Source organism: Palaemon carinicauda, chromosome 23 (genome assembly GCF_036898095.1).
Source record: "Palaemon carinicauda isolate YSFRI2023 chromosome 23, ASM3689809v2, whole genome shotgun sequence".
In the NCBI taxonomy this organism is placed as follows: domain Eukaryota; kingdom Metazoa; phylum Arthropoda; class Malacostraca; order Decapoda; family Palaemonidae; genus Palaemon; species Palaemon carinicauda.
In genome coordinates this window covers 15,422,793-15,432,792 of record NC_090747.1, presented here as the reverse complement: position 1 = coordinate 15,432,792, position 10,000 = coordinate 15,422,793, and positions in this window count along the sequence as shown.

The window sequence follows — 10,000 nt, the reverse complement described above, 5'->3', positions numbered from 1 at the left end:
GTCACTAAAGCTACAGAATGGTGCTTAAACGGGGTTTACACCGTCGAACCCGATTGTCGAACCCGATTGTCGAACCCGGTTATCGAACCCAGTTGTCAAACCTGCTTGTCAAGCGGTTTGAAGAGGTTGAGTGAGCCACAAATGCATGTATATATATATATATATATATATATATATATATATATATATATATATATATATATATATATATATATATATATATATATATATATATATATATATATATATATGTGGGTGTGTGTGTGTGTGTTTGTGAGTCCGTATGTTTGAAATGAAAGTATATTAGAAGAACATAGAGGATTAGGTCATATATCACACATTCCACTGAAATATGAAAATGGGAAAACCAATGAGAAATCCTTTGATGTTTGAATATGCTCAAATTTTCATAACAAACTTTTTCTTAGAATTAAGGAGGAAATTTTCATATACTCTTTGTGATAAGTCTCTATCAATTCTTCTCTTCCTCTGTAACGAGAAATTTAAATTCTATTGTTGTAATTGAATGAACTCATTATTCTTTAATTAATTAATTTACACGAATAGATCTTGAGAAAGTCAGCCTTGGACTTCATTTTCAGCATAATGACAATTGCGGAAATAATTTCATCTTGATCATTTTATTATTTATATATCACGGATATAATTACCTTCTGCTTATTTTGTTAATTGCAAATAAAATCATATCTGGCGTTATTTTGATAGTTATCAATAGAAAATTATTTTTTTCTCCACACTCATTTTCCTTATGACCATTTACACAGTCGCCATCAAATACTGAATTCTATACGACAATGTCCCTGACCTATTTTCAATCGTTATTACATTTGAAACTGAATGTTTCTCCATATTACTTGAAAAATGCACCTGGAAAATGGGCAGCTCAATTTCCCCTCCCTCATGGCTTATTCGAAAACAATTTCAGCTTAAATTTCCCGTTTCTGGGACAAAAAGCAAAAGTGGCCTTGAGGTCGAGATGCTGGGTGAATATATTCTCTTTCAAGTTTCTCTTGTGAAAACTTCAATACAGGATCCCCTCTGCACTTCATGTATAGGTCGTCATTTAGCTTTCATGAATGGGACCTTCAATGTAAAAGCGCTGGAGACTACTTGAATGATGATGATGCTGGATGGGTAGTGAGGGGGCGAGTGATGTAGGATGTTCAACCGTATCCTTTTGGATTTAGGAAAGGGACGCTGATAAAAAGGACTTTTGTGAGTCAAGGGAAGCCAAATGGGATCCCTGGCTTTCGATTCTTGGAGGTCTTTAGTTGGAAGCATAACTTTTATTTGTATTTGATATGCATTTGAGGTTATCACACATCTTCAATGTATTGAAGATATATATATATATATATATATATATATATATATATATATATATATATATATATACTTATATATATATATATATATATATATATATATATATATATATATATATATATATATATATATATATATATATATATCTAACTATCTATCCATCTATCTATTTATCTATCTATCTATATCTATATATATATATATATATATATATATATATATATATATATATATATATATATATATATATATATATATATATATATATATATATATATACATTTGTATATACAAACATAGCCCTGTCTCTTGAATAGTTGATATTCTTCAAGGATATATTATAATAATTTTGTCATGAAATTGAGCAATATATAGAAAAAAATAATGTTTTTTCCCCCAATCTCTTGGGTCCTCGTTTTTCTTCCACAGTAAACAAATATTGGGATTTTTGTTTTTTTCATCATTTCCTAAATCTTTGGAAACTTCAATCTGCCAAGAAATAAGTGATTGTCATTTTGTATCAGCCCGAGAAGGAAACTTATAGATGATTATAGCTGCTATTTACTTAATGTTTCTGAAATGTTGGTACTTTTGTATACTTTGCTGTATACATTATTATTTGTATCATCATCATCATCATCATTATTATTATTATTATTATTATTATTATTATTATTATTATTATTATTATTATTATTATTATTATTATTATTATACTTGCTAAGCTACAACACTAGTTGGAAAAGCAGGGTGCTGTAAGCCCAGGGGCTCCAACAAGGAAATAGCCCAGTAAGGGAAGAAAAAAAGAAAAATTAAATATTTAAGAACAGTAACAACATTAAAACTAATATTATCTACATAAACTCTACAAACTTTCACAAAACACGAGGAAGAGAAATAAGATAGTAAAGTGTGCCCGAGTATACCCTCAAGCAAGAGAATTCTAACCCAAGACAGTGGAAGACCATGGTACCGAGGCTATGGCACTACCCAAGACTAGAGAACAATGGTTGAATTGGGATTTTCCTTCTCTTAGAAGAGCTGCTTACTATAGCTAAGGAGTCTCCTCTACCCTTACCTAGATGACAGTAGCCAATGAACAGTTACAGTGTAGAAGTTGATCCCTTGAGAAAAGAATAGTTTGAGGCATAAATCTATCTTGATCTAATGTTTATTATTTAATGTTTATTATATGCAATATATTATTGTTAATTCATTTTCGTATATGATAATTTAATACCTGCAATATTCCTGAATTCTATTTAGATTTCAAGTATGCAGTTAATGCAACGACTATATCAGAGAGCATAAAAGTCCTCTTGTTCTAACTCACAACCCTTCCTGTTTAGTGACGAAGGAATGCAAATGTATTTGTATGAAATCGTCCTGCATGTAGGGCGTGTGCCTTTAATGAATCTTCTTTTTATGTTTAATAAATAAGGATTTTGGTAATTGAAACTAAACAATGGAAGAGCTGTGTCACTTACTGCAAGGGTGTAGATACATGTTAAAGTTTGATTCGTTAATCTGTGTTGTTCAATGGTTTGCATTTATAGTATAAATAGATTCTCCTTGTTGGAGCTCTAAGCTCAGATCAATGCTGTTATGGCCAAAGTTTGGTCTTTTCGAAGTAACGAAGGGGAAACATAAAGCAGATGATGTTATGGAAGGGTTAGATATTGTTGGATGAATTTACATTTATATGCGCAAAAAGGAAATGATTTTGCATATAAATTACAAGGAAACGGTAATTGAAATGGTCGGTAGAATATCATATGAAAAACTCAATATCATTATTAGCATATTCTTCGGCTCGTTACTCCCATCCTGATCCTGGAAGAGAGAAGCAGAGGAAAGAAAACATTTTAAGTAGGATCGACCTGAAAAAAGCCATAGGTGACAGGTACCGCTCTTACTCCATATCCAGTCGCTGGTTCGCACATCTCATCTTCATGATCATTGTCTGTCCAATATCCTGTGTTAAACCCTGAAAGATTTAATTCTCTTAAAGGGGTGTATGAAAACACAGAACCCGTGTTACACTATAGAGTGTAGCAATCCCTCAGACAGACTGAATATACAGGAAGTTTTCCTGTATTCTCGTCTGATGCATGCAGAATCTCCCTATATACCCAGATCAGCTACATTCAATGTTTGTATAATATATTTATCAGAACAACTCACTCGTTGTCTATCTGGATACTTTCATTCTTTTTACCACTTTCCAGTGTTTAGTAGAAGTAATTCTTTCTATAAGACATATTTATTTCATTAGAATCTCCTACATTAAAATTCAGTGGCTTTTATTCAAAGACAATAAACTTTTGCTTATTTTGTATTCATGTTTCAATAACTTAAGGATGTAGGATTTAGGCAAATTTCCTTGACTAGAAACTTCAAAACATTTGGGGCTATTGCTTCGTTATCATAACCTCCTCCAATGGCTGAAGTAATTACCATTCGGCCATAATTTCCAGACCTGCCGGCTTGAGTATTTTTAGCCTTAGATGTCAGTTGATTTTGGGTTCCTCTGTCCTATAATCAAGAATAGAGCATCCCTTTGCCGCCTTAGCTGAAGCCTTAAACAGCGCTATTGTGTGTGTACCCTTTCTCCATGAGGATATGTTTTTCATGTATTTATTTATCTATTTATTTGTTCGTTTTAATTCTTGTCAGATTGTCACCAAATTTTAAAAGCAGATAGTAGTTATTATGCTACAAAAGAATCTATTAATTTTTTGGAGGTGATCCAGATCAAGATCACAATTCTGGTTATTATTGTTAACATTAAACAGTAGGTTCATTCAGGGTCAACATATGAAAAAGGAAAAGCTTGGTCCGTAGACTTGAGTAACAGGCTGACAATCTTCATTTGCAGAGGCCTGAAATCTCTTATTGCCTTTGCTACTTATTTCTTAATGATCATCTTCATATTTGACTCGAAACCAATTTATTTTTCTTTAACTTTCAATAATTATTACCTTATTTTTGGTTAAATATTATTAAGCCTCTTATCCTTGCCTAAGACTTTCCTTCATACACTATACACACCCACACACCCACACACACACAATATACACACAAACGCACACACACACACACACACACACACACACATATATATATATATATATATATATATATATATATATATATATATATATATATATATATATATATATATATATATATATATATATATATAACCACCAAAATAATATCTGATCTCTATGATTGTTCTTGAAATATTATGATTCTCAGTTCTTCCATTTTTTTCTAACAGATCCTTCAACGTTTTAAATTATAACTTAGCAGGACAATGGCCAAGCTCCTCTCTACCAAAGATAGGACCATGGAGGGCCAGGCAATGGCTGCTGATGACTAAGTAAACACCTCATCCTTAGTTCACAAGGATGGTGACGTTACAGACACTACACGAAACTGTCGAGCTTTGGTGGGACTCGAACCCCAGTCCGGCATATCGCTAGACATGGATGTGTTCAAAAGACCACCAATACCTTCTATTTTCAGATATTTTTATGTTTGATACATCATATACAGTTGTTCATAAAGTAGAATATTTCTTTGGATTGACAACAGGGGTTTCCATCTCGCCTTCCACCTCGTTTAAGATTCGAGTTTTCAACTTCCTCAACCTATTCATTCTCTCCTGTGGCTTTTCCTCTCGTTTATCCTTTATTTCATTTCCCTTCACTTCCAGTATCCCCCCTTTATTCATCCCCCTTTGATCAGAATTCAGTGCTGAAGAAACTTATCCATTCCAAGATTTTTTTTTCGATCCCTGGGTACCACAAATACTCCATGTATCCGGGAATCTATATTCCCACTGAGGATTATTCCCGTTTGTGAATCGAAGCGTTATTGGTTTTTATTTAACCATGGGATAATTATCTCTACATTTACAAGCTATTTTCATCATACGAGATTTCTAATATAATTTTCATTCTGTCTTATTTTCTTGGATAATTGTTTGCAATCGTTTACGTTAAAAAATTGCATTAAAGAAAACGATAAAAATCTTTGAATAAATGTTTCCAGGTTATTCATTATGTTAAAAACGGATATATTGACGTAAAGGATTGATTTTGCGGATAAAGGATAATAACAAAGTGTGTTAAATATTACTGTCGTATTTTTTACTGAAATACAGCACAGAACAGTATATTTTTATGGAGAATTTCCACCTATCAACTTCATATTTGATTTCTAAACAGTGAAAAACTGTTTCTTTGCAAAAAAAAATCACTCTACTCAATTATTATTTTATCATCTAGATAGAATATTTTTGCTTCCTTATCGGGGAAATAAAAATTCTCAAATGTTCAATTCAGATCCAAAATGTAAATCAGTTTTGTATATACCAATGATCTTAGAAATAGCTATGTGATTAAACTTATTGTAAGTATCTTTCGAATGCTATTTTGAGCTATTTCTTTCACAAAATTAATCAATTAGTTAGTTTTATATCGAGATTATACACAATAAAATCTTGTATGTTTTTTTTTTACAATACATTACAATTTAAAAAAATATAAACATACAGAATTGCATCCAGCTATATCTATCAAAAATATATTCATGGCAATTTGTTCATCTTTATGTTTTTATAATAATAATCATAATAATAATAATAATAATAATAATAATAATAATAATAATAATAATAATAATAATAATAATAATAATAATAATGATTGTTTTTAATATTATGTGCAATTATGTGCTATGTATATTATCTAGCTTATTTATGTATTTAAAAAGAAAGAAATACAAATATGAAGTAAGCCATATATATAACTGAGGAGAATCAATCCAACACGAAAAAATACTCATGAAAAATGTATGAATTTTTTTTTTTTTTTACAAAAGACGTAGCGGTAGTCGAATAGACTGATTGGTAACGTCTCTGCCTGGTGTTTGCCAGTCTGGGGTTCGAGTCCCGCTCAGTCTCGTTAGTGGTATTAGTCTCTGTAGAATAACCATCCTTGTGAGCTAAGGTTGAGGGGTTTGGGGGAGCATATAGGTCTATCTGCTGAATCATACCTGGTGAAGAGGGGCCTTGGGCTCTGATCATAAGATACATGGTCAGTCTCTAATACATTGTCGTACTCAATAGGGCAATGTGACTGTCCCTTGCCTCTGCCATTCATGAGCGGCTTTCAAACCTTGATAACCAAGTCCAAAAGGGACGTATTAGCAGAAGACCTAATTTTTGGTGCCGATATGAGAGTGAGAAAACGAACAACCGAAGCATCAGCGTCCAAGAACAGCAGCCTGTGACTTTTTTTTTGGGGGGGGAGGTGGGCAAAGAAAAGAAAGTGGATATGAAGGCTGAGAGAGAGAGGAGAGAGAGAGAGGAGAGAGAGAGAGAGAGAGAGAGAGAGAGAGAGAGAGAGAGAGAGAGAGAGAGAGGGAGGAAATTGTTAATAAGAAATTAAGGTGAGAACTTGGAGGAAAATATGAAGGGAAATGAAGGGGTCGAAATTATTGATAAAATAACTTGAAATATAAAGACAAAAAACAGTGACAAATTAATAGTGTCTGATATTGACGGGTTTGAGGAATAGACTAACGAATTATCAAGCATATTCGTCTTCTTCTTCTTCTTCTTCTTCTTCTTCTTCTTCTTCTTCTTCTTCTTCTTCTTCTTCTTCTTATTATTATTATTATTATTATTATTATTATTATTATTATTATTATTATTATTATTATTATTATTATTGTTATTATTATTATTAAGCACAAGAACTCCAGCAGGGAAAAATAGCCAAGTGAGGAAAGGAAATAAATAGGCTATAAGAAAAGTAATGGACAATTAAATACACATTTCAAGAATAGTAACAACATTTAACTATATATTACCTTTCTAGTCTTTTAAACCATTAATACGAAAAAAATTTCAATCAAATATCATAATTTTTGGTTTCTTAATTAGATTTTGTCTTTTCTCATTTTTAGTTTCCCTATTCAATTATTTTTATTAACCTTTTTACGATCTTTTTTGACAACAAAGATATGCAAATACAGTATACTATACATATCTTCTAAAACTCTATTTTATTTTATTTACACAATAAAATTTCCTATATGAAATTCATAGTTATTTTCTAGGTCATTTTTATTTTGTAATACCTTTGAAGTTAGTTTCTTAAAATAACATTTATTTGCATTTATCCATATTATATTCATCCATTCTTATTCTTGTAAGAAAATATTAGTGTTTTCGTTTCATCAATCAATTTATCCTTTGATGCAAAACTAAATTTCTTTTCTTACCAATAGAGACTTCTTCCTCCTCCTTTGACTTCAGCCAATAGCATTCCTTTTCAGCTGGCAATCTGTATGCAAGAGACAATTCCAATTGACTTTTTTTCACTTTGTCCGTTTTTCTTTTATTTCTATTTGTAGCATTTTTCCAGGAAGGGAAAATCTACTTCCTCTAGTTTTCCTTAATACCAAATTCCTTTTTATATCAATTTTTTTTTTTTTTTTCGAATTCCCCTGTACAGTTAGTGTCACCTTTCTCGAAAAAGTGTTTTCCTTGTTCGAAAAAATATGTTCACCAATTTACCAATTAAGTTTTGAGCATTTTTTTTACCTTTAATATTTTAGTAGACAGTTTGGTCATAGAACCTCACTTTCTGAATCTCTTCTTTTTTTGATAAATATTAATATTGATCCTATCGTTAACTGATTCTTTTCTTCATATATACAGTAAATATATATATATATATATATATATATATATATATATATATATATATATATATATATATATATATATATATATATATATGTATATTATATATATATATATATATATATATATATATATATATATATATATATATATATATATATATATATATATATATATATATGCATATATATACAGTATATATATATACATATATATACAGTATATATATATATATATATATATATATATATATATATATATATATACACGTATATATATATATATATATATATATATATATATATATATATATATATATATATATATATATATATATATACACGTATATATATATATATACACGTATATATATATATATATATATATATATATATATATATATATATATATATATATATATACACGTATATATATATATATATATATATATATATATATATATATATATATATATGTATATATATATACGTATATATATATATATATATATATATATATATATATATATATATATATACGTATACATACATATATATATATATATATAAATACATATATATATATATATATATATATATATATATATATATATATATATATATATATATATATACGTATATATATATATATATATATATATATATATATATATATATATATATATATATATATATACATATATACGTATATATATACATATATACGTATATATATATATATATATATATATATATATATATATATATATATATATATATACATATATATATACTGTATATATATACATATATATACTGTATATATATATACATATATATATATATATATATATATATATATATATATATATATATACATATATATATATATATATATATATATATATATATATATATATATATATATATATATATACATACATATATATATATATATATATATATATATATATATATATATATATATATATATATATATATATATTTATATATATATATATATATATGAAAAATAGTCCCCAGAGTTATCACATATATCTTTATTGCATGGTAAGCTTTCGGAAAATTTATTTCCATCATCAGAGCCTAAAAAAAGATACACTATATAAGTTTAAACGTAATTTGATATATGTATATATATATATATATATATATATATATATATATATATATATATATATATATATATATATATATATATATATATATATATATAATCTAAAACAAAAAATCCAAAACTATATAAAGCAAAATAAAACGAAAGTGAACTTGAAACTATAAGATCAATTTGAATACATACTAAAAGATCAAAGCTTTAGCGCTATAAACTCACATAAATCAAAATTAAATGCAAGTTATTATTATTATTATTATTATTATTATTATTATTATTATTATTATTATTATTATTATTATTATTACTAGCCAAGCTACAACCCTAGTTGGAAAAGCAAGATGCTATAAGCCAAAGGGCTCCAATAGGTAAAAATAGCCCACTGAGGAAAGGAAATAAGGAAATAAATAAATGATAAGAATAAATTAACATTAAATCATTCTAAAAACAGCAACAATGTCAAAACAGATATGTCCTATATAAACCATTAACAACTTCAAAAACAGATATGTCCTATATAAACTATAAAAAGACTTATGTCAGCCTGGTCAACATGAAAACATTCGCTCTAACTTTGAACTTTAGAAGTTCTACTGATTCAACTACTCGATTAGGAAGATCATTCCACAACTTGGTAACAGCTGGAATAAAACTTCTTGAATACTGTGTATTATTGAGCCTCATGCTGGAGAAGGCCTGGCTATTAGAATTAACTGCCTGCCTAGTATTACGAACAGGATAGAATTGTCCAGGGAGATCTGAATGTAAAGGATGGTTAGTGTTATGAAAAATCTTATG